The sequence below is a fragment of the Symphalangus syndactylus genome, chromosome 2 (genome assembly GCF_028878055.3).
Source record: "Symphalangus syndactylus isolate Jambi chromosome 2, NHGRI_mSymSyn1-v2.1_pri, whole genome shotgun sequence".
NCBI classification, from domain to species: Eukaryota; Metazoa; Chordata; class Mammalia; order Primates; family Hylobatidae; genus Symphalangus; species Symphalangus syndactylus.
Window position 1 is genome coordinate 43,943,831 of NC_072424.2, and position 26,601 is coordinate 43,970,431.

The following is a 26,601-nucleotide window of genomic DNA, read 5'->3' on the forward strand; positions in this document are numbered from 1 at the left end:
AGGAAGAAACTGCATCAACTAATGAGCAAAATAACCAGCTAACATCATAATGACAGAATCAAATTCACACATAATATTAACCTTAAATGTAAATGGGATAAATGCTCCAATTAAAAGACACAGACTGGCAAACTGGATAAAGAGTCAAGACCCATCAGTGTGCTGTATTCAGGAGACCCATCTCATGTGCAGAGACACACACAGGCTCAAAATAAAGGGATGGAGGGAGATCTACCAAGCAAATGGAAAACAAAAAAAAAAAAGCAGGGGTTGCAATCCTAGTCTCTGATAAAACAGACTTTAAACCAACAAAGATCAAAAGAGACAAACAAGGCCATTACATAATGGTAAGGGGATCAATTCAACAAGAAGAGCTAACTATCCTAAATATATATGCACTCAATACAGGAGCACCCAGATTCATAAAGCAAGTCCTTAGAGACCTACAAAGAGACTTACACTCCCACACAATAATAATGGAAGACTTTAACACCCCACTGTCAACATTAGATAGATGAACGAGACAGAAAGTTAACAAGGATATCCAGGAATTGAGCTCAGCTCTGCACCAAGCAGACCTAATAGACATCCACAGAACTCTCCAACCCAAATCAACAGAATATACATTCTTCTCAGCACCACACCAAACTTATTCCAAAATTGACCACATAGTTGGAAGTAAAGCACCCCTCAGCAAATGTAAGAGAACAGAAATTATAACAAACTGTCTCTCAGACCACAGTGCAATCAAACTAGAACTCAGGATTATGAAACTCACTCAAAACCACTCAACTACATGGAAACTGAACAACCTGCTCCTGAATGACTACTGGGTACATAACGAAATGAAGGCAGAGATAAAGATGTTCTTTGTAACCAATGAGAACAAAGACACAACATATCAGAATCTCTGGGACACATTCAAAGCAGTATGTAGAAGGAAATTTATAGCAATAAATGCCCACAACAGAAAGCAGGAAAGATCTAAAATTGACACCCTAACATCACAATTAGAAGAACTAGAGAACCAAGAGCAAACACATTCAAAAGCTAGCAGAAGGCAAGAAATAACTAAGATCAGAGCAGAACTGAAGGAGATAGAGACACAAAAATCCCTTCAAAAAATCAATGAATCCAGGAGCTGGTTTTTTGAAAAGATCAACAAAATTGATAGACCACTAGCAAGAATAATAAAAAAGAAAAGAGAGACGAATCAAATAGATGCAATAAAAAATGATAAAGGGGTTATCACCACTGATCCCACAGAAAAACAAACTACCATCACAGAATACTATAAACACCCTATGCAAATAAACTAGAAAATCTAGAAGAAATGGATAAATTCCTGGACACATAAACCCTCCCAAGATTAAACCAGGAAGAAGTTGAATCCCTGAATAGACCAATAACAGGCTCTGAAATTGAGGCAATAATTAATAGCTTACCAACCAAAAAAAGTCCAGAACCAGATGGATTCACAACCAAATTCTACCAGAGGTACAAGGAGGAACTGGTACCATTCCTTCTGAAACTATTCCAATCGATAGAAAAAAGAGGGAATCCTCCCTAACTCATTTTATGGGGCCAGCATCATCCTAATACCAAAGCCTGGCAGAGACACACAAAAAAAAGATTATTTTAGACCATTATCCCTGATGAACATCGATGCAAAAATCCTCAATAAAATACCAGCAAACTGAATCCAGCAGCACATCAAAAAGCTTATCCCATTGGTAGAAAGCTGAAACTGGATCCCTTCCTTACACCTTATACAAAAATTAATTCAAGATGGATTAAAGACTTAAATGTTAGACCTAAAACCATAAAAACTCTAGAAGAAAACGTAGGCAATACCATTCAGGACATACGCAAGGGCAAGGATTTCATGTCTAAAACACCAAAAGCAATGTCAACAAAAGCCAAAATTGACAAATGAGATCTAATTAAACTAAAGAGCTTCTGCAAAGCAAAAGAAACTACCATCAGAGTGAATAGGCAACCTACAGAATAGGAGAAAAGTTTTGCAATCTACTCATCTGACACAGGGCTAATATACAAAATCTGCAAAGAACTCAAACAAATTTACAAGAAAAAAACAAACAACCCCATCAAAAAGTGGGTGAAAGATATGAACAGACACTTCTCAAAAGAAGACATTTATACAGACAATAGTCACATGAAAAAACGATCATCATCACTGGCCATCAGAAAAATGCAAATCAAAGCCACAAAGAGATACCATCTCACACCAGTTAGAATGGCGATCATTAAAAAGTCAAGAAACAACAGGTGCTGGAGAGAATGTGAGAAATAGGAACACTTTTACAGTTGGTGGGACTGTAAACTAGTTCAACCATTATGGAAGGCTGTGTGGCGATTCCTCAGGGATCTAGAACTAGAAATACCATTTGACCCAGCCATCCCATTACTGGGTATATACCCAAAGGATTATAAATCATGCTGCCATAAAGACACATGCACATGTATGTTTACTGTGGCATTATTCATAATAGCAAAGACTTAGAACCAACCCAAATGTCCATCAATGATAGACTGGATTAAGAAAATGTGGCAGATATACACCATGGAATAATATGCAGCCATAAAAAAAGGATGAGTTCATGTCCTTTGCAGGGACATGGATGAAGCTAGAAGCCATCATTCTCAGCAAACTATCGCAAGGACAGAAAACCAAACACCGCATGTTCTCACTCGTAGGTGGGAATTGAACAATGAGAACCCTTCAACATGGGAAGGGGAACATCACACACCAGGGCCTGTTGTGGGGTGGGGGGGAGGGGGAGGGATAGCATTAGGAGATATACCTAATGTAAATGACAAGTTAATGGGTGCAGCACACCAACATGGCACATGTATACCTATGTAACAAACCTGCACATTGTGCACATATACCCTAGAACTTAAAGTATAATTAAGAAAAAATACAGAAAAAGGTGGAAAAAAAAGAAGCTTATCCACCATGATCAAGTGGGCTTCATCACTGGGATGCAAGGCTGGTTCAACATATGAAAATCAATAAATGTAATCCAGCATATAAACAGAACCAAAGACAAAAACCACATGATTATTTCAATAGATGTAGAAAAGGCCTTTGACAAAATCCAGCAGCCCTTCATGCTAAAAACTCTCAGTAAATTAGGTATTGATGGGACGTATCTCAAAATAATAAGAGCTATTTATGACAAACCCACAGCCAATATCATAGTGAATGGGCAAAAACTGGAAGCATTCCCTTTGAAAACTGGCACAAGACAGGGATGCCCTCTCTCACCACTCCTATTCAACATAGTTTTGGAAGTTCTGGGCAGGGCAATCAGGCAGGAGAAAGAAATAAAGGGTATTCAATTAGGAAAAGAGGAAGTCAAATTGTCCCTGTTTGCAGATGACATGATTGTATATTTAGAAAACCCCATCATCTCAGCCCAAAATCTCTTTAAGCTGATAAGCAACTTCAGCAAAGTCTCAGGATACAAAATCAATGTGCAAAAATCACAAGCATTCCTATACACCAATAACAGACAGAGAGCGAAATCATGAGTGAACTCCCATTCACAATTGCTTCAAAGAGAATAAAATACCTAAGAATCCAACTTACAAGGGATGTGAAGGACCTCTTCAAGGAGAACTACAAACCACTGCTCAATGAAATAAAACAGGACACAAACAAATGGAAGAACATTCCATGCTCATGGATAAGAAGAATCAATATCATGAAAATGACCATACTGCCCAAGGTAATTTATAGATTGAATACCATCCCCATCAAGTTACCAACGACTTTCTTCACAGAATTGGAGAAAACTACTTTAAAGTTCATATGGAACCATAAAAGAGCCTGCATTGCCAAGACAATCCTAAGCAGAAAAGGACAAAGCTGGAGGCATCACGCTACCTGACTTCAAACTATACTACAAGGCTTCAGTAACCAAAACAGCATGGTACTGGTATCAAAACAGATATAGACCAATGGAACAGAAATAGTACCACACATCTACAACCATTTGATCTTTGACAAACCTGACAAAAATAAGAAATGGGGAAAGGATTCCTTATTTAATAAATGGTGTTGGGAAAACTGGCTAGCCATATGTAGAAAGCTGAAACTGGATCCCTTCCTTACACCTTATACAAAAATTAATTCAAGATGGATTAAAGACTTAAATGTTAGACATAAAACCATAAAAACCCTAGAAGAAAACATAGGCAATACCATTCAGGACATAGACATGGGCAAGGACTTCATGTCTAAAACACCAAAAGCAATGGCAACAAAAGCCAAAATTGACAAATGGGATCTAACTAAACTAAAGAGCTTCTATACAGCAAAAGAAACTACCATCAGAGTGAACAGGCAACCTAGTTCAACCATTGTGGAAGACAGTGTGGCAATTCTTCAAGGATCTAGAACTAGAAATACCATTTGACCCAGCCATCTCATTACTGGGTATATACCCAAAGGATTATAAATCATGCTGCTATAAAGACACATGCACACATATGTTTATTGTGGCACTATTCACAATAGCAAAGACTTGGAACCAACCCAAATGTCCATCAGTGATAGACTGGATTAAGAAAATGTGGCACATATACACCATAGAATACTATGCAGCCATAAAAGAGGATGAGTTCATGTCCTTTGTAGGGACATGGATGAAGGTGGAAATCATCATTCCCAGCAAACTATCACAAGGACAGAAAACCAAACACTGCATGTTCTCACTCATAGGTGGGAATTGAACAATGAGAACACTTCGACACGGGAAGGGGAACATCACACACCAGGGCTTGTTGTGTGGTGGGGGGAGGGGGAGGGATAGCATTAGGAGATATACCTAATGTAAATGATGAGTTAATGGGTGCAGCACACCAAGATGGCACATGTATACATATGTAACAAACCTGCACATTGTGCACATGTACCCTAGCACTTAAAGTATAATAATAATAAAAATAAATAAATAAACACACACCAAAAAACCAGAAAGCAAAAACAACATCAATAGAAAAGACCCCTCAAAAATCCCATTCAAAAGTCAGCAACCTCCAAGACTGAAGGTAGATAAGCCCACAAAATGAGAAAAAAATCAATGCAAAAATGCTGAAAACTAAAAAAGCCAGAGTGCCTCTTTTCCTCCAAGTGACCACAACACCTCCCCAGCAAGGGCACAGAACCAGGCTGAGGCTGAGATGGCTGAACTGACAGAAATAGGTTTCAGAAGGTGTGTAATAACGAATTTCACTCAGCAAAAGGAGCATGTTCTAATCAAATGAAAAGAAGCTAAGAATCATGATAAAACATTACAGAAGCTGATAACCAGAATAGCCAGTTGAGAGAGGAACATAAATGACCTGATGGAACTGAAAACCACCACATGTGAACTTCACAATGCAATCCCAAGTATCAATAGCCAAATAGACCAAACCAAGAAAAGAATCTCAGAGCTTGAAGACTATCATTCTGAAATAAGGCAGACAGAAAATAAAAGAGAAAAAGGAATGAAAAGGAATAAACAAAACCTATGAGAAATATGTGATTATGTAAAATGACTGACCCTGTGACTGATTGGGGTACCTGAAAGAGACAGGGAGAATGGAACCAAGTTGCAAAACACTCTGCAGGATATTATCCAGGAGAATTTCCCCAACCTAGCAAGACAAGCCAACATTCAAATTCAGGAAATCCAGAGAACCCCAATAAGATACTCCATGACAAGATCAACCCCAAGACACAAAATCATCAGGTTCTCGAAGATGGCAATGAAAGAAAAAATGTTAAGTGCAGCAAGAGAGAAAGGTCAGGTCACCTACAAAGGTAAGCCCATCAGAGAAGCAGACCTCAGTGGAAACCTTACAAGCCAGAAGATGTTGGGGGACAATATTCAACATTCTTAAAGAAAAGAATTTCCAACTCAGAATTTCATATATGGCCCAACTAAGCTTCATAAGGGAAAGAGAAATAAGATCCTTTTCAGACAAGCAAATGCTGATGAAATACGTCACCATCAGGCAGTGCTTTGCAAGAGTTGCTGAAAGAAGCACTAAATATGAAAGAGAAAAATTGTTACCAGCCACTACAAAAGCATGCTGAAGTACACAGACCAGTGACACAATGAAGCAACCACATAAACAAGTATGCAAAATAACCAATTATCATCATGATGATAGGATCAAATTCACACATAACAATATTAATCTTAAATGTAAATAGGCTAAATGCCCCAATTAAAAGACACAGAATGACAAGCTGGATAAAGATTCAAGCCCCATTGGCAGGCTGTCTTCAAGAGACCTATCTCATGTGCAAAGACACACATAAGCTCAAAATAAAGGGATGCAGGAAAAATTACCAAGCAAATGGAAAACGGAAAAAAGCAGGCATTGCAATCCTAGTTTCTGACAAAACAGTGAGAAATAGACACTTACTATAGATATGACTTTGCCTATTCTCTGCCCTTTTCATGATGCTCTTACTCCAGATATGGATTTGCCAAACCTCTGCCCTTTTCATGATGGAAGAGGTCTGATATAATCAACCAGTCACCAGGTAGCTGGCTGATCACCCCGAGGAATGGTGCCATATCAAGGGCTCAGTGTTGTTCTCTGGTGCTGTCAAATTGGGCACTCAGCTAATCTCCATCCCTGCCACCATGGCCACTTTGTTTATGGGCTCATTGGGTGGTGACAGGGGTGGCTGCGGAAAGAGGCTGAGTGGTATCCACAGAACGGGTCATCCTATTTACTTGATTATTAAACTCCTCCTCTGCTGAGGTCACCCATTGGTGAGCGCTCACATGGAATACAAATATCTTCACAGTTTTTCACCATTCAGAGAGGCCCATCCACATACCTCTTCCCCAAACTTCTTTGTCACCAATTTTTCAATCATGCTTCCTCCCTGACCACCCAGCCAAACCATTGGCTACAGCCCGTGAATCAGTATATAATTGCACATCTGGCCATTTGTCCTTTCAAGTAAGGTGCACAACCAGGTGCACTACTCAAACTTCTACCTACTGGGAAGATTTCCCTTCACCATTGTCCTTCAGGGATGTCCTAGAAAGGGGCTATAGTGCTGCAGCTGTACACTTTTGGGTGGTGCCTGCATATCATGCAGAATCATCTGTAAACGAGGCCCTACTCTTCTCTTCCTCTATCAACTGATCATAGAGAACTCCCCATGAGGCCATCACTGCAGGCTGGAAGAGAGAAGGCAGGGTGGCAGGAGTGGAGACCCATGGGCCTTTGAGCTACTTCCTCATGTAACTTACTTTGCCTTCAGGAACTTCTTGAGCCCGGTCACATATATACCACTTTTATTTGATGATAGAATGCTGCTGTGCATGACCCACTTTATGGCTAGATTGGTCAGAAAGCACCCATGATAGGTAGTTCAGGTCACATTCATGGTGACTTGATGACCCATAGTCAAACGTTCAGTTTCCACCAAAGCCAAGTAACAGTCCAAGAGCTGTCTCTCAAAAGAAGAGTAATTATCTACAGAAGATGGCGGGACCTTGCTTCAAAATCCTAGAGGCCTCTGCTGTTATTCACCTATAGGAGCCTACCAAAGGCTCCAAACAGCATCCCTATCTGCCACTGACACCTCAAGCACCATTGGATCTGCTAGGTCATATGGCCCAAGTGGCAGAGCAGCTTGTACAGCAGCCTGGACCTGTTACAGAGCCTTCTCCTGTTCTGGACACCACTTGAAACTGGCAGCCTTTCAGGTCACTCAACAAATGGGCTGGAGTAACACACCCAAATGAGGAATGTGTTGCCTCCAAAATCCAAATAGGCCCACTAGGCATTGTGTCTCTTTCTTGGTTGTAGGAGGGGCCAAATGCAGCAACTTATCCTTCACTTTAGAAGGAATATCTCAATAGGCCCCACACCACTGGACTCCTTGAAATTTTACAGAGGCAGAAGGTCCCTGAATTTTAGTCAGATTTATTTCCCATCCTCTGGCACACAAATGTCTCACCAATAAGTCCAGTGTGTTTGCTACTTCTTACTCATTGGATCCAATTAGCATAATGTCATCAATGTAATGGACCAGTGTGATATCTGTGGAAGCAAAAAGCTATCAAGATCTCTTCTAGTAAGACTATGGCACAAAGCCAGAGAGTTGATATACCCCTGAGATAGGACAGTAAAGGTATATGGCTGGCCTTGCCAGCTGAAGGCAAATTGCTTCTGGTGGGCCTTATGAACAGGAAGGGAGAAAAGAGCATTTGCCAAGTCAATGGCTGCATACCAGGTACCAGGAGATGTGTTAATTTGCTCAAGTGATGAAACCATATCTGGTACAGGAGCTGCAATTAGAGTCACCACTTGGCTAAGCTTATGATAATTCACTGTCATTCTCTAAGATCCATCTGTCTTCTGCACAGGCCAAATAGGAGAGTTGAATGGGGATCTGGTAGGAATCACCACCAATGGGTCTTTCAGGTCCTTGATAGTGGCACTAATCTCTGCAGTCCCTCTAGGCAAGTGATGTTGGTTTTTATTTACTATTTTTCTAGGTAGAGGCAGCTCTAATGGCTTCCATTTGGCCTTTCCCACCATAATAGCCCTCAACCTACCAGTCAGGGAGCCTATGTGGGGGTTCTGCAGGCTGCTAAGTATGTCTATGCCAATTATGCATTCTGGCACTGGGGAAATGACCATGGGATGAGTCCAGGGATCCACTGTAAGTCAGACCTGAGCTAAAACTCCACTAATTACCTGGCCTCCATAAGCCCCTACTTTAACTGGAGGACCACAATGACATTTTGGGTCCCATAGAATCAATGTTGACTCAGAGACAGTGTCCAGTAGTCCCTGAAATGTCTGATCATTTCCCTTTCCCCAATGCACAGTTACCCTAGTAGAAGGCTGGAGGTCTCCTTGGGGAAGAATGGGAGAAAGATCAACAGCATAAATTGTTGATAGTGAAGTGGGGCCCTTCCTGAAGAAGACCCAGCCTTCCCTTCATTCAAGGAGTTCTGGGTCTGTTAACTGGCTTAAGTCTGGAAGTTGATTGAGGGGCCATGATTCTCTGTTTTATAATTCAAATTAGTCTTTTGTCCATTTGACCTGGAAGTTTTCTGCTTATATAAATTAAGTAGGAATGGAGAAGGCTTCCTATCAGTTTCACATCTCGGAACCATGATTAATTAGCCAGTGACAGAGTGCTAAATGAGTCAGATTATTCTGATTTCTCTTTTGCTTCTGCTGTCCATTACAGTAACTACACCCACCTTGCCTTTGATGCTCGAGTGCCACAACTTAGCCCCTGCCACCTCGGAATCCAATTATCCCCATTGTATTTAACTTTTGTAGTTGAGTGACTGTGATTCTCACTGTTAGATCTGACATACAGAGAAGAGCAATTACAGGGCTCCTCAAAGATGCAGGTGCTGCCCTCACAAATCTATTTCACAAAGCACTGGTCAAGGGTATATTTTCTGCACCTCTCAGCTGGGATGAGTATGTCTAAAGTAACTAATCCACTCCACCATCCCAATCTCCCTAAGCCTTTGGATCCCTTCCTTTACATTAAACCAAGGAAGACCAGGCATGTCCAGCTTGCTCACAGTGGGCCATCTTTTAATCCATGTTTCAGCTAAGCAAGCAAGTAAACTATTAAAACCTTTTTTAACTTCCTGAGCTGCAACATTAAAATCAGAATCTCTATTTAGTGGGCCTAAATCAATAAATTCAGCCTGATTCAACTCTATGTTTCTTCCACCATTATCCTACACCCTTAATATCCATTCCCATGACTGCTCTCCAGATTTCTGCTTATATAAATTTGAAAAGTCAAGCAGTTCTTTTCTACTGTAACACACCTCCTCATGGACCACACTCTGAACCTGACTTCTAGGGGCCCACCAGAACTTTAGTCTAGTTATAGGTCTAGAAGCAAACAGGAGTGTTGGGGGTGGCTCCTGAGGAGAATCAACATTATCTTGCCCGGCCTCAGGGGAGGCCATCACTACTGCCTCAGACAGCACAGGGTTTATCTACTCAGACAAAGGAGGAAAGGCTGATGGCAGCATGGGTCACAGAGGGGATGTTGCCACTACTGGGGATGGGGAAGCTGTTTCTTCTGGCAAAAAAGATTTATCAGAGTTTACAAGCTTAGTGTCCCCAGCTTCATCAGGGTCCTCCCACACATCCCCATTCCAAGTTGCAGGGTCCCATTCTTTTCCAATCAATGCCCTCACTTTAACAGTAAACCCCTGGCAAGTCTATGCATTCACCTTTCATTGCAGGTTAGCCACTTGTATAAGAGCTTGCGTCTTTTTTTCCACAATTTCAGCTCTTTCTCTACAGGAGATAAGATTCTCACTCAGGGCAATCTTAGCAGATTTGAGGCTCAGTATCCGCTTCAGAAGCTAGGAGTTAGAATCCCTGAGTTCATCATTTTCTTTTATCACTTTGTCCAGTGAACTTAAGAGCAACCAACCAACTTCATTATGTTCCTTGGTTCTCCACATGCAGTCAAAGGTATTATGTATAGAGTCACTAAACTCCTTGCATCTCACAAGCAGTGAATCAGGAGTGTCAAATGCATCTATTTTGCATAACCCTTTAAACAGTTCACACCAAGGACTATCAGTGTTCTCCATACTATTAGAAGTAGAGTCCTTAGCATTTTTGAGTCAAATCATATTAAGCAGCCAACTCTAGAAACCCCAAAACCAATGAAAGAACTCCATGCTTAATATTCTGTTCATCTAGAACCACTCCTTGTACCAAAATCTGTATCAGTCAGTGTTCTCTAGAGGGACAGAACTAATATATATATATATATATATGGAGTTTATTAAGTAGTATTAACTCACACGATAACAAGGTCCCACAATAGGCCATCTGCAAACTGAGGAGCAAGGAAGCCAGTCCAAGTCCCAAAGCCGAAAAACATGGAGTTCAATGTTCAAGGGCAGGAGGCATCCAGCACAGGAGAAAGATGTAGGCTAGGGGCTAAGCCAGTCCTGCCTTTTCGCATTTTTTTTCCTGCTTTACATTCTGGCCTCACTGAGAACTTATTAGAAGGTGCCCACCTGGATTAAGGGTGGGTCTGCCTTTCCCAGCCCACTGACCCGAATGTTAATCTCCTTTGGCAACACCCTCATAGACACACCTAGGATCAATATTTTGCATCCTTCAATACAGTCAAGATTCGATTGTGTCTGAGTGTCAGAATATGGAGTGTCAACTTGATTGGATTGTGATTAACCATCACACCATCTGACAAAGGTCTGATATCCAGAGCCTACATGGAACTCAAACAAAATTACAAGAAAAAAACAAAAACCCCATTAAAAACTCAGCAAAAGACATGAACAGACACTTCTCAAATGAAGACATTCATGAGGCCAACAAATATATGAAAAAAAGTCCAACATCCCTGATTATTAGAGAAACACAAATCAAAACCACAATGAGACACCATCTCACTCCAGTCAGAATGGTGATTATTAAAAAGTCAAGAAACAACCATTGCTGGCAAGATTGTGGAGAAAAGGAATGCTTTTATAGTGTTGATGGAAGTATAAATTAGTTCAACCATTGTGGAAGACAGTGTGGTGATTCCTCAAAGACCTAGTGCCAGAAATACTGTTTGACCCAGCAATCCCAGTACTGAGTATTTACCCAAAGGAACATAAATCATTCTTATAAAGACACATGCACATGTATGTTCATTGCATCACTATTCACAATAGCAAAGATATGGAATCAACCCAAATGCCCATGAATGATAGGCTGGATAAGGAAAATGTGGCACAAATACAGCATGGAATACTATGCAACCATAAAAAGGAATGAGATCACGTCCTTTGCAGGGACATGGATGGAGCCGGAAGCCGTTATCCTCAGCAAACTAATGCAAGAACAGAAAACCAAACACCACATTTCTCACTTATAAATGGGAGCTGAACAATGAGAACACATGGACACATTGCGGAGGAACAACACACACTGAGGCCTGTTGGGAGGGGGCACAAGGAGGAGGGAGAGCATCAGGAAGAATAGCTAGTGGGTACTAAACAACAGGGTGATGGATTGATCTGTGCCACAAATCACCACACCACACATTTACCCGTGTAACAAACTTAATCATTAGGGAAATACAATTAAAATTACAATGAGATACTTCACACCTGTCATAATAGTTTTTATCAAAAAGATAAGAGATAACAAGCATTGGGGAGGATATGGAGGAAAGGAACCCTGTACACTGTTAGTAGGAATGTAAATTAGTATAGCCATTACGGAAAACAGTATGGAGCTTCCTCAGAAAACTAAAAACAGAATTACCATATGATCCAGCAGTCTGGGTATCCACTTCTGGGTATTTCTCCAAAAGAGCTGAAATCAATATGCCGAAGAGACAACTGCACCCAATGTTCTTTATTAGCACTATTCACAATAGCCAAGTTATGGAATCAATCTAAGTGTCCATGAACAGATAGATTTTTTTGAGACAGGGTCTTGCTCTGTTACCCAGGCTGAAGTGCAGTGACACCATCATAGCTCACTGCAGCATTGACCTGCCTGGCTCAAGCAATCCTTCAGCCTTAGCCTCCCAAGTAGCTGGGACTACAGGTTGGGCCACTATGCCTGGCTTAGATTTTTTTAGTGTGGTATATATACACAATGCAATACAATACTATTCAAACTTTTAAAAAGAAGGGAATTCTGTCATTTGTGACAACATGGATAGAATTGGAGAACATCATGCTAACTGAAATAAGTCAGGCACAGAAAGATAAATACTGAATGATCTCACTCATATGTGGAACCTAAAACAACTGAACTCAGAGAGAGAGTAGAATGGTGGTTACAGAGGCTGGGGGATGGGAGGAATGGGGAGATAATAGTCAAAGGATACAAAATCTCAGACAGGAGGAATATCTTTTTTTCATTTTTAGAGTTCTATTGCACAGCATAGTGAATAGTTCATAATAGAGTATTTTACATTTCAAAATTGCTAAGAGTACATTTCAAGTGTTCATCATTAAAAATGCTAAGGATTTGAGGTGATGGGTATATTAACCAGCTTCATTTAATTATTCTACATTGTTTTAATAAACTATATCACTTTGTACCCCATAAATTTATACAGTTGTAAATTGTCAACTTATAATTAAAAAGTACATTTTCCTGTGCTAAATTTTATCTCAATAAAAAAGAAAGTAGGTGCTAGGTGGGCCACCTCAGACCAAGGTGGGGGTCTGATCCAGCAGGGCCTCACACCAGCGAGGTCGCTGGTGCCCCTTACGTCTGCAGGACCTGGCAGAGGAGAAGCCACAAGACCACAAGGGATATTGGGGTGGGCCCCTAGCCCGCGACTAAGGCTTAGAGAAGCAGCAAGGACCTGGCAGGACTGTGTATGAGCCACCTCCACTCCCAGTGATCGCAGACTTGGGGTGCTAAAGACCTGGGATCATGGTATTCCTGGCCCCTCTAGTGGACTCTCAAGGAGGTTCGCTGATTATGCAATGGTAGCAGAGTTGCAGGCAAACAGGTTTTGAACCAATGAAGCTGTATTTACTTAAAAAGACGGACCACCCATCATGCGACCTACAGCGTTCGTGGACAGATTTACATTGGGTTCATTGTGCCATCAGGCATGCAGGTTCAGCCAAGTTTCCCTAAGCTCTCAGAGGGTTGCTTTAACTTTTGAATCTGAGTTGCAAAGTTCAATAAATAAGGCCCTATGGATAAGCACAAAGTCAAGAGACAGCGATTGAACAGAATTTGTGAAGGGTGAAGGTATCTGCTTTCAGACAGTGAACAGGACCTTTGCACCCCAGCACCCCGCAGCCCCCAGTGGCACTGCTGGACTGAGGCCACTGCACCATAGAGATGCCTATCCTGAAAAACCTAGCCACCGTGGCCTTCTGTGACATGCAGTCCACACAGGAGATCCAAGAGTAGGTTTAAACGAAGCGGTAGGCACCATGAGGTACCACACCATCACCCTCACCAGGGAGGACTTGGAGAGGTTAAAAGCCCTGAGAGTGACCGTGCAGATAGGCAGCAGCTACGACTCTGAGAACATCAGGGCTGCCAGCAAGCTCAGGATCGCTGTGTGCAGCACCCTGTCCATAGCAGTGGAACAGATAGTCAATTCCACTTCCATCTGTACCGGAAGAACAGGTGGCTGTACCAGACGCTGCCGGAAGCGACGTGGGTACAGAGTATGGAGCAGATCCACGAGGTCAACTCGGGAGGAGCCTACATCTTAGGGAGATGGTCGGCCTCACTGGATGCAATTGCAAAGGGCAGGCAGTTGCTGTTCTACCCAAGGCCTTTGGATTGAGTGTCATATTTTATGACCCCTACTTGCAGGATGGGATAGAATGTTTCCTGGGCCTGCAGAGGGCCTACACCCCGCAGGATTTGTTGTATGAGAGACACTGCGTCTCCTTGCACTGTAATCTCAATGAACATCACCACCACCTCTTTGATGACTTTACTATAAAGTAGATAAGGCAAGAAGCATTCCTTGCAAATGTAGCCTGGGGCGTCCTGGTGGATGAGAAAGCCTTAGCTCAGGGCCCTCAAGGAGGGCAGGAAAGGAGAGGCAGCCCTCCAAGTGCATGAATAGGAGCCCTTCAGGTTTGTTCCTGGTCCATTGAAAGATGCATCAAATCCTATCTGTACTCCCCACACCGCCTGGTATAGTGAGCAAACATCACTAGAGACAAGGAAGGCAGCCGCCACCAAGATCCGCCAAGCCTTCACATCCCAGAAAGCTTAAGAAACTGTGTGAAGGGCTGGGCGTTGTGGCACATCCCTGTAATCCCAGCACTTCGGCTAAAATGGGTGGATTACTTGAGCTCAGGAGTTCAAGACCAGGCTGGCCAACATGGTGAAACCCCGTCTTTACAGAATATACAAAAATTAGCTGGGCATGGTGGTGTGTGCTGGTAATCCCAGCTACTCTGGAGGCTGAGGCATGAGAATCGTTTGAATCTGGTAGGCGGAGGTTGCAGTGCGCTGAGATCGCACCACTAAAACAAAAAAAAGAAAAGAGAAAAAAAGAAAGAAAACTGTGTGAACAAGGAATTCTTTGTCACATGAGCTCCTTTGTCAGTAATAAACCAGCAAGCAATTTATCCCGAGCTCAATGGTGTGCATGCAGATATTGGCCAAACATGGTGGATCTGGCTCCAGGAGGACTTCCTGCCACCATGGGAGGGATCATCCCTGAAGGCATTCCAGTGATTCACAATCTCCCCACCGTGGCACACCCTTACCAAGCTCCCTCTCCCAACCAGCCCATAAAACATGGGGACAATCAAGATCACCCCAACGAGGTCAGACGGTGGCTCACTCCTCTAATCCCAGCACTTTGGGAGGCTGAGGCAGGCAGATCACTGAGGAAAGAGTTCGAGACCAGCCTGAACAACATGGAAAAACCCTGTCTCTACCAAAAACATACAAAAATTAGCGGGGCGTGGTGGTGGGTGCCTGTACTCCCAGCTACTCGGGAGGCCAAGGCACGAGAATCGCTTGAACTTGGGAGGCAGAGGTTGCAGATAGCGCCACTGCACTCCAGCCTGGGCTATAGAGGGAGACTCTGTCTCAAAAAAAATTAAATAAATAACACCTTAACAAGCAATAGCAGAGAATGCCGAAAGATAATCATTCAGATAAACTTGAGACCAACAGACAGCAAAAAAATTAATGAAGAGAAAAGGAATTTGATGGTCTTTTTAAACTGATTCTGGATATATGCATCATTAATGTTGCAGTGTTAAAACTAGCTGGAAAGTTGAAGATGTCCTCTGCTTACAGAAGAGCTGAAAGACTATGATGTTATTTATTAATAACCAGCTGCTGTTATTGTATGTTAAGTTTTTCATCTGTGCATCAACCCACAAAGAATAAATAGAGATTTTTCCTTTATCAGTCCTTTGGGCACAGCAGGTCCTGAACACTCTGCTCTAAAATGTTACATCAAGAGTTTCAAACATGAAAATAAAAAATGTTAGGAGGAAATCCCTGTTTTAAGACTCTAGTCCCTTCAGGCTACAGAGGCTGATTACCTCTTTTTGCTAATAGGAACATTACATTACTACAAAATGGAGACAAAATTGTTTGCCTGTGTTAGACATCTGCATGCATAGGATTGGAGACAGCACAGACTCCTGTACAGAAAGCTGTCTTTCACATCTGAGCTGCATACTGACTGGGCAAGTTGGTTTTAAGTTCAGTAAAACCTTCTGACGATGGGGAAAAATAGTATTAAGTTTCACAACCTGTTTTTACTCAAGTATATTTTCTCAGTCTCAGATCCTCTGCTATTTTATTAAGTGGAAAGTCTTTAACTAAAAGAGTTCAAGAAGATAATGTTGCATTTCCTTATATCTCAGGGAACACTTTTTATGATAACTTGTCAGATTTTCTATGAACAAACCCACTTTTTTAGACATTGATAAAGTCTTCTTTTCTTCCCATGACATTTTATACAAGTACACTTCAGATGTATTAGATATGACTAATTTTAACAAATCCTATCAGATTTGTATCAAGTAGTTACATGCTTTATTCATAGTCTTTGTGAATCATTGCCTTTTTGTTTTAAAAGATGGCCTATTCTGCGCCTTTATATAAGTATATTCTTGTTTTTGTGACAAAAGAAAAACTTTAAAACTGTCCCGAATAGAAAAATGGCTATCAGAAGTATGTTTTGTTTCAGTGTGAGTTATCATTACTATATTTGTTTATTGTAAAGGTGGACATTTAGCATTCAGTGCAATTCCCAATAAAAAAATTTCTGTTAAGTTCTGAAATTCAGTTACATCTCACTAACGTAAAAGTTCTCTACTTGAGATGTTTAAGGCAACTGCATTGTCAATTAGCCAAATTCCAACCCTTGTTACTCCAGGGTTCTATCTGCCTAATACCATAACCAGACTCAAGAACACTGAAAAGTACCTCATGTGATAGAAAGTTAAATTAAAAATTAAAACCTCACACAAGTCCATCATTATCAAATCATGCCATCCTTAAGATATAATAGTGAGTTAGAGCTAAGTCAATTCAAAAAACAAAGTTGCTCAACTTTTAGAGTTTTGATTTTAATTTAACCCAAAGCAAAATTACCTGGCTCAAGGGAGGGAAGTGAACCTTGAAACTCTTTTGCCAATAACCGAACAATTGTGACATTTACAAAGAGATGTTGTAAAATAATTTACATCAGCCATTTCCATAGGTTAAGAACTCTAAGTTAATTTCATGGATCTTCCTTTTTAAATAGCATTAAACCTTTATACTAAAAACAAAAGTATGTTTCTACGTTGTATTTTTATATCAGCAGCAGCAAGCAAAAAATGTTTTCATTTTTTGCTGTTGTTGTTTATTTTTTCAGTGGCCAGTTCTATAATTTATTTTTTGGGTTTTTAAATTTTTTTTGTTGAAAACAATGTTTTGTTTTGTTTTTTTTTGAGATGGAATCTTGCTCTGTTGCCCATACTAGAGTGCAATGACACGATCTTAGCTCACTGCAACCTCCACTTCAAGCGATTCTCCTGCCTCAGCCTCCTGAGTAGCTGGGATTACAGGCACCCACCAGCTAATTTTTGTATTTTTAGTAGAGATGGTGTTTCACCATCTTGGCCAGGCTGGTCTCAAACTCCTGACCTCGTGATCCACCTGCCTTGGCCTCCCAAAGTGCTGGGATTACAGGCATGAGCCACCACACCCAGCCTGTTTTGTTTTGTTTTTCAGACAGGGTCTGCTCTGTTGCCCAGGATTGAGTACAGTGGCACCATCACGGCTCACTGCAGCCTTGACTTCCTGGGATCAATCCATGTTTCTCCCTCAGCCTCCTGAGTAGCCGGGACTGCAGGCGCATGCCACCGCACCCAGCTAATTTTTGTAGAGATGAGGTTTTTGCCCAAGCTGGTCTCTAACTCCTGGACTTAAGCAATCTGCCTACCTCAGCTTCTCAAAATGTTGAGATTACAGGCATCAGCCTGGCCAAAAATGAAATTTTTAAACTGTCATTTATAATGTCAAAAAATTATGTACCCATTAATCTAAGACATTACACGCAAAAATTCTCCAAAAAACTATAACACTTTATTGAGAGGCATTTGAGAAAATGAATAAATGAAGGGATATACCAAGTCCATTGATTGGAAGACTCAATACTATAAATTCTCAATTCTTATTATAGATTGTTAATTCTCTCCAAACTTACCAGTAGATTCAGTGCAACTTCAATCAAAACCCTAACAGGCTTTTTTTCTTTTCCTTTTTGTTTTGTTTTGGTTTGGGTTTTGAGACAGGGTCTCACTCTTTCACCCAGGCTGGAGTGCAGTAGTGCCATCACAGCTCATTGCAGCCTTGACCGCCTGGACTGAAGCGATCCTCCCACCTCACTCTCCCAAGTGGCTGGGACTACAGGAGCACACAATCATGCCTGGCTAATTTTTTAATTTTTCTGTAGAGACAGGGGTCTATGTTGCCCAGACTGGTCTAAAACTCCTGGGCTCAAGCCATCCTCCCACCTTGGCATCCCAAAGTGCTGGAAGTACAGGCATGAGCCACCATGTCTGACTTTTTTCCTTTTTGTTATATTTGACAAGCTGACTCCAAAATGTATTTGAAAATGCAAAGACAAGTAATAGGAGGAGTAGAAGAAAAAGGAAGAGGAAAAGAAGAAAGTTTTACTCTACCAGAAATCAAGACTTGTTATAAAACTAAGTAATAGGTGATAGACACAGTGACAGAACAGAATATGTGGATTCTTGATTCATGAAAATGGCAGCATAGTCTCTTCAATGAATAGTGCTGGGAAAATTATTAAATATGTATCATTATAAAAAATGAAATGGGCTGGGTGTGGTGGCTCATGCCTGTAATCTCAGCACTTTGGGAGGCCGAAGTGGGCAGTTCACAAGGTCAGGAGTTTGAGACCAGCCTGGCCTATATGGTGAAACCCTGTCTCTACTAAAAATACAAAAATTAGCCAGGCGTGGTGGCAGGCCCCTGTAATCCCAGCTACTCAGGAGGCTGAGGCAGGAGAACTGCTTGAACCTGGGAGGTGGAGGTTGCAGTGAGCTGAGATCATGCCACTGCACTCCAGCCTGGGTGACAGAGTAATACTCCATCTCAAAAAAAAAAAAAATGAAATGGACTACTACATGCCACCATACACAAAAATCACCTTCAGATGTATTATAGGCCAAATATAAAAGGCCAAATTATAAAGTTTTTAATAACATAGAAGAAAATCTTAATTATTTTAAGAAAGGGAAGAATTTTTTTTACATAAGCTATGAAAACCATTAACCATAAAGGGAAAGAAGGGCAAATTTGATTGTATTAAAATTAAAAGTGTGTATATGTGTGTATGTGCATGTGTACCAGGGTAAACGCATAATTATTTTTATAGCATCATTGTTCCCAACAGCCAAAAACTAGAAATAACCCACATGTGTATCAACAGTACTATAAAGAAATTTTTATATGCTCATACAATGAAATACTGTATAGGAATGAAAATTAATAAACTTGAGATACATGAAACAACTTAGAAAAATTCTAAAGACAAAATGCTGATGTAAAAAGTCAGACACAAGGACATACAGACTGAATTATTCTATTTCTATAAAGTTTGTTATGGGCTGGATTGTGTCTTCCAAAATTCACATGTTGAAGTTCCAACCCCCAATACCTCAGAATGTAAACATTTTTATCATGCCTTTACTGCTACTCATACCCATGCTACTCTGCTATTTTATCAGATTCAAAACTGTCATCCAGAACTCAGATTCAACCAGTTGCCTCTGTTAATTACACCCAATGTTTGACACACCTTCCATGCCCATTCTTGTGGATCCAGCAAACCTCTTTATCTGCACGATTCTTCTGTGTCCCTGGCCCAGGACTCCCTGGATTGTCTGTGCCCCTCAGTCTCTCATTCAAAGTTAACATTTCCTCAGGTGATTTCTTTGATGGATCCGTTCCAGATTCCAATCACCCCAATCTAATCACATCTGTTAACCTAATCAGCCTAATCTAATCACAATCTTCTGTGATGACTCATTTAAATATGACAGCACATTGCTTATCATTATCGTGTGTGTGTGTGTGTGTGTGCGTGTGTGCACGTGTATGTGTGTTCTGTCTAGCATCAAAGTATAGGCTTTTTTGTAGCAGGAATCATAACTTCTAAATATTTTACCTTTAAAATTTTTTAACGCTTATAAAGTGTGAAAATCACATGTAGTTCTTAGGTATTTAAACATCTTTCAGATACCACATTTGTGGCACACCGAAATATCAATGAGAGAAACAATCAGCCAGTGACTTACATAAGCAGTGAGAACCAAGCAGCCACTCAATGTGTCACATTCTACCTGTACCCTATTGATCAGGAAACAGCCAATGAACGCTTAAGGGTTGTTGAGGCACAGAAGAGCTTTTTAGCATTCTCCAAAACAGAGTTTTGAGGGAAGCAATATTATTAATCAAAACAGGAAAAGCCTTATAGAGCTAAAAAAGGATAGCTCTAATAATTTATTTGGCAGCATTTATAAGCTTCTACTATGTGTCAGGCACTTTGCCAAGCACAAGGAAGAGACAGATTAAAATATATAACATATATGTTATGTGTATGTATATGTATATATGTATAACTATATATACATAACATGTATTTACATATCCCTGCCACTAAAAAATATATAATCTGCATGAAACATAATACTTTATTTCAAACATATTAAGCTTAGCATTTAAGGTAAGAGCTTAGAAAGATAATCAAAAGCAATATTCATCTTTTATATTATATTCAATTTTACTGTTTTAAAAGCATTTCAGTAGTACCTTGATCCAGTTTGTTTTCTCACCATACACCTCCACGGAAATCCAGACACATATTTCTGCAATTCCTATTGTTCAGCTGAGGAAATGACAGTTGAAAAATGTCAGTCTGATTTGCTGGCAAGATGGCCGAATAGGAACAGCTCCAGTCTGCAGCTCCCAGTGAGATTGATGCAGAAGGCAGGTGATTTCTGCATTTCCAAATGAGGTACCTTGTTCATCTCATTGGGACTGGTTGGGCAGTGAGTGCAGCCCAAGGACAGTGAGCCAAAGCAGGGTAGGGCATTTCTTTACCCAGGAAGCACAAGGGGTGGGAGAACTCTACCTCCTAGCCAAGAGAAGCCATTAGGGACTGTACCGTGCACTCTGGCCTAGACACTTTCCCCACAGCTTTCGCAAACCACCCACAGACCAGGAGATTGCTTACAGTACCTACAACACCAGGGCCCTGGGTTTCCAGACAAAATTGGGTGGCTGTTTGAGCAGACACCGAGCTGGCCTCAGGAGTTTTTTTCATACCCCAGTGGCACCTGGAACACCAGCAATACAGAACTGTTCAATCCCCTGGAAAGGGGGCTGAAGCCAGGGAGCCAAGTGATCTGTCTTAGTGGGTCCCACTCCTCACGGAGCACAGCAAACTAAGATCCAGTGCCTTGAAATTCTCGTGCCAGCACCACAGTCTAAGCTCAACCTGGGACACTCAAGATTGGTGGGGTGAAGGGTGTCTGCCATTGCTGAGGCTTGAGTAGGCAGTTTTACCCTCATAGAGCAAACAAAGCTCCAGGAAGTTCGAACTGGGTGGAGCCCCCTGCAGCTCAGCAAGGCCACTGCAACCAAACTGCCTCTCTAGATTCCCTCCTCTCTGGGCAGGGCATCTCTGAAAAAAATGCGGCAGCCCCGGTCAGGGACTTATAGATAAAACCACCACCTCTCTGGGACAGAGCACCTGGGGGAAGGCGTGGTGGTGGGCACAGCTTCAGCAGCCTTAAACATACCTACCTGGTAGCTCTGAAGAGAGCAGTGGATCTCCCAGCACAGCATTCAAGATCTGAGAAGGGACAGCCTGCCTCTTCAAGTGGGTCACTGACCCCTGTGTATCCTGGCTGGAAGACACCTCCCAGTAGGGACTGACAGACACCTCATACAGGAGAGCTCTGGCTGGCATCTGGCAGGTGCCCCTCTGGGACAAAGCTTCCAGAGGGAAAAACAGGCAGCAATCTTTGCTGTTCTGCAGCCTCTGCCAGAGATACCCAGGCAAACAGGGTCTGGAGCAGACCTCCAGCAAACTCCAGCAGACCTGCAGCAGACGGGCCTGACTGTTAGAAGGAAAACTAACAAAAAAGGAATAGTATCAACATCAATAAAAAGGACGTCCGCTCAGAGACCCCATCTGAAGGTCACTGACTTCAAAGACCAAAGGTAGATAATTCCACAAAGATGGGGAGAAATCAGCGCAAAAAGCCTGAAAATTCCAAAAACCAGAATGCCTCTTCTCCAAAGAAAGAACTCCTCACCAGCAAGGGAACAAAACTGGACAGAGAAGGAGTTCAATGAATTGATGGAAGTAGGCTTCAGAAGGTAGGTAATAACAAACTCCTCCAAGCTAAAGAAGCATGTTCTAACCCAATGCAAGGAAGCTAAGAACCTTGAAAAAAGATTATACTAATTGTAAACTAGAATAACCAGTTTAGAGAAGAAAATAAATGACCTGATGGAGCTGAAAAACACAGCACAAGAACTTCGTGAAGCATACACAAGTATCAATAGTTGAATCGATTGAGTAGAAGAAAGGATATCAGAGATTGAAGATGAACTCAGTGAAATAAAGCAAGAAGACAAAATTAGAGGGAAAAGAGTGAAAAGAAATGAACAAAGCCTCCAAGAAATATGGGACTATATGAAAAGACCAAATCGACATCTGATTTGTGTACCTGAAAGTGATGGGAGAATGGAACCAAGTTGGAAACACTCTTCAGGATATTATCCAGGAGAACTTCCCCAACCTAGCAAGGCAGGCCAACATTCAAATTCAGGAAATACAAGGACGATCACAAAGATACTCCGTGAGAACAGCAACCCCAAGACACATAATCATCAGATTCATCAAGGTTGAATGAAGGAAAAAATGTTAAGGGCAGCCAGAGAGAAAGGTTGGGTTACCCACAAAGGGAAGCCCATCAGAATAACAGCAGATCTCTCTGTAGAAATCCTACATGCCAGAAGAAAGTGGGGGTCAATATTCAACATTCTTAAAGAAAAGAATTTTCAATCCAGCATTTCATACCCAGCCAAACTAGGCTTCGTAAGTGAAGGAGAAATAAAATCCTTTATGGACATGGAAACGCTGAGAGATTTTGTTACCACCAGGCCTGCCCTACAAGAGCTCCTGAAGGAATTACTAAACATGGAAAGGAACAACCGGTACCAGCCACTGCAAAAACACGCCAAATTGCAAAGACAATTGACACTATGAAGAAACTGCATCAACTAACAGGCAAAATAACCAGCTAACATCATAATGGCAGGATCAAATTCATGCATAAAAATATTAACCTTAAATGTAAATGGGCTAAATGCCCCAATTAAAAGACACAACTGGCAAACTGGATAAAGAGTCAAGACCCATCAGTGTGCTGCATGCAGGAGACCCATCTCACATGCAAAGACACACAGACTCAAAATAAAGAGATGCAGGAATATTTACCAAGCAAATGGAGAGTAAAAAAAAAGGGTTGTAATCATGGTCTCTGAAAAAACAGACTTTAAACCAGCAAAGATTAAAAGAGGCAAAAAAGAACATTACATAATGTTAAAAAGAGCAATGCAATGAGAAGAGCTAACTATCCCAAATATATATGCACCCAATACAGGAGCACCCAGATTCATAAAGCAAGTCCTTACAGACCTACAAAGAGACTTAGTCTCCCACACAATAATAATGGGAGACTTTAACACCCCACAGTCAATATTAGATCAATTAGACAGAAGGTTAACAAGGATATCCAGGAACTGAACTCAGCTCTGCACCAAGCGGACCTAATAGACATCTACAGAACTCTCCACCCTAAATCAATAGAATATACATTCTTCTCAGCACCACATCACACTTATTCCAAAACTGATCACATAGTTGGAAGTAAAGCACTCCTCAGCAAATGTAAGAGAATAGGAATCACAACAAACTATCGCTCAGACCACAGTGTAATCAAATCAGAACTCACGATTAAGAAACTCACTCAAAACTGCACAACTACATGGAAACTGAACAACCTGCTCCTGAATGACTACTCAGTAAAAACGAAATAAAGGCAGAAATAAAGATGTTCTTTGAAACCAATGAGAACAAACACACAACATACCAGAACATCTGGGACACATTTAAAGCAGTGTGTAGAGGGAAATTTATAGCACTAAATGCCCACAAGAGAAAGGAGGAAAGATCCAAAATTGACACCCTAACGTCACAATTAAAAGAACTAGAGAAGCAAGAGCAAACAAATTCAAAAGCTAGCAGAAGGCAAGAAGTAACTAAGATCAGAGCAGAACTGAAGGAGATAGAGACACAAAAAACCCTTCAAAAAATCAATGAACCAAGGAGGTGGTTTTTTGAAAAGATCAACAAAAGTGATAGACCACTAGCAAGACAATAAAAAAGAAAAGAGAGAAGAATCAAATAGACGCAATAAAAAATGATAAAGTGGATATTACCACCCACTGATCCCACAGAAGTACAAACTACCATCAGAGAATACTATAAACACCTCTTTGCAAACAAACTAGAAAATCTAGAAGAAATGGATAAATTCCTGGACACATACACCCTCCCAAGACTAAACCAGGAAGAAGTTGAATCTCTGAATAGACCAATAACAGGCTCTGAAATTGAGGCAATAATTAATAGCCTACCAATCCAGGACCAGAGGGAATCACAGCCAAATTCTATCAGAGGTACAAAGAGAAGCTGGTACCATTCCTTCTGAAACTATTCCAATCAATAGAAAAGGAGGGAATCCTCCCTAACTCATTTTATGAGGCCAGGATCATCCTGATACCAAAGTCTGGCAGAGACGCAACAAAAAAAGGGAATTTTAAACCAATATCCCTGATGAACATCAATGCAAAAATCCTCAATAAAATACTGGCAAACTGAATTCAGCAGCACATCAAAAAGCTTATCAACCAGGATCAAGTCAGCATCATTCCTGGGATGCAAGGCTGGTTCAACATACGCAAATCAATAAACATAATCCATCCCATAAAGAGAACCATCGACAAAAACCACGATTATCTCAAAAGATGCAGAAAATGACTTTGACAAAATTCAACAGTTCTTCATGCTAAAAACTCTCAATAAACTAGGTATTGATGGAACATATCTCAAAATAATAAGAGCTGTTTATGACAAACCCACAGCCAATATCATACTGAATGGGCAAAAAGTGGAAGCATTACCCTTGAAAACTGGCACAAGGCAAGGATGCCCTCTCTCACCACTCCTATTCAACATAGTGTTGGAAGTTCTGGCCAGGGCAATCAGGCAAGAGAAATAAATAAAGGGTATTCAATTAGGAAAAGAGGAAGTAAAATTGTCCCTGTTTGCAGATGACATGATTGTATATTTAGAAAACCCCATCGTCTCTGCCCAAAATCTCCTTAAGCTGATAAGCAACTTCAGCAAAGTCTCAGGATACAAAACCAATGTGCAAAAATCACAAGCATTCCTATACACCAATAATAGAGAGCCAAATCATGAGTGAACTCCCATTCACAATTGCTTCAAAGAGAATAAAATACCTAGGAATCCAACTTTCAAGGGATGTGAAGGACCTCTTTCAAGGAGAACTACAAACCACTGCTCAACAAAATAAAAGAGCACACAAACAAATGGAAGAACATTCCATGCTCATGGATAGGAAGAATCAATATCATGAAAATGGCCATACTGCCCAAGGTAATTTATAGATTCAATGTCATCCCCATCAAGCTACCAATTACTTTCTTCACAGAATTGGAAAACACTATTTTAAAATTCATATGGAACCAAAAAAGAGCCCGCATTGCCAAGACAATCCTAAGCCAAAAGAACAAAGCAGGAGGCATCATGCTACCTGACTTCAAACTATATTACAAGCCTACAGTAACCAAAACAGCATGGTACTGGTACCAAAACAGACATATAGACCAATGGAACAGAACAGAGGCCTCAGAAATAACACCACACATCTACAACCATCTGATCTTTGACAAGCCTGATAAAAACAAGAAATGGGGAAAGGATTCCTTATTTAACAAATGGTGCTGGGAAAACTGGCTAGCCATATGGAGAAAGCTGAAATTGGATCCCTTCCTTATACCTTATACACAAATTAATTCAGGATGGATTAAAGACTTAAATGTTAGACCTAAAACCAGTAGAAGCCTAAAAGAAGACCTAGGCAATACCATCCAGGATATAGGCATGGGCAAGAACTTCATGATTAATACACCTAAAGCAATGGCAAGAAAAGCCAAAATTGACAAATAGGATCTAATTAAACTAAACAACTTCTGCATAGCAAAAGAAACTACCATCAGAGTGAACAGGCAACCTACAGAAGGGGAGAAAATTTTTGCAATCTACCTATCTGACAAAGGGCTAATATCCAAAATCTACAAAGAACTTAAACAAATTTACAAGAAAAAAATCAAACAACCTCATCAAAAAGTGGGCAAAGAATATGAATAAAAACTTCTCAAAAGAAG

General features: G+C 40.9%; 1 pseudogene; it reads left to right on the plus strand.

Moving 5' to 3' along the window:
• The first annotated feature begins 13,732 nt into the window (after nucleotides 1–13,732).
• Nucleotides 13,733–20,486, plus strand: LOC129462046 (C-terminal-binding protein 2-like; annotated as a pseudogene).
• Nucleotides 20,487–26,601: the final 6,115 nt, after the last annotated feature.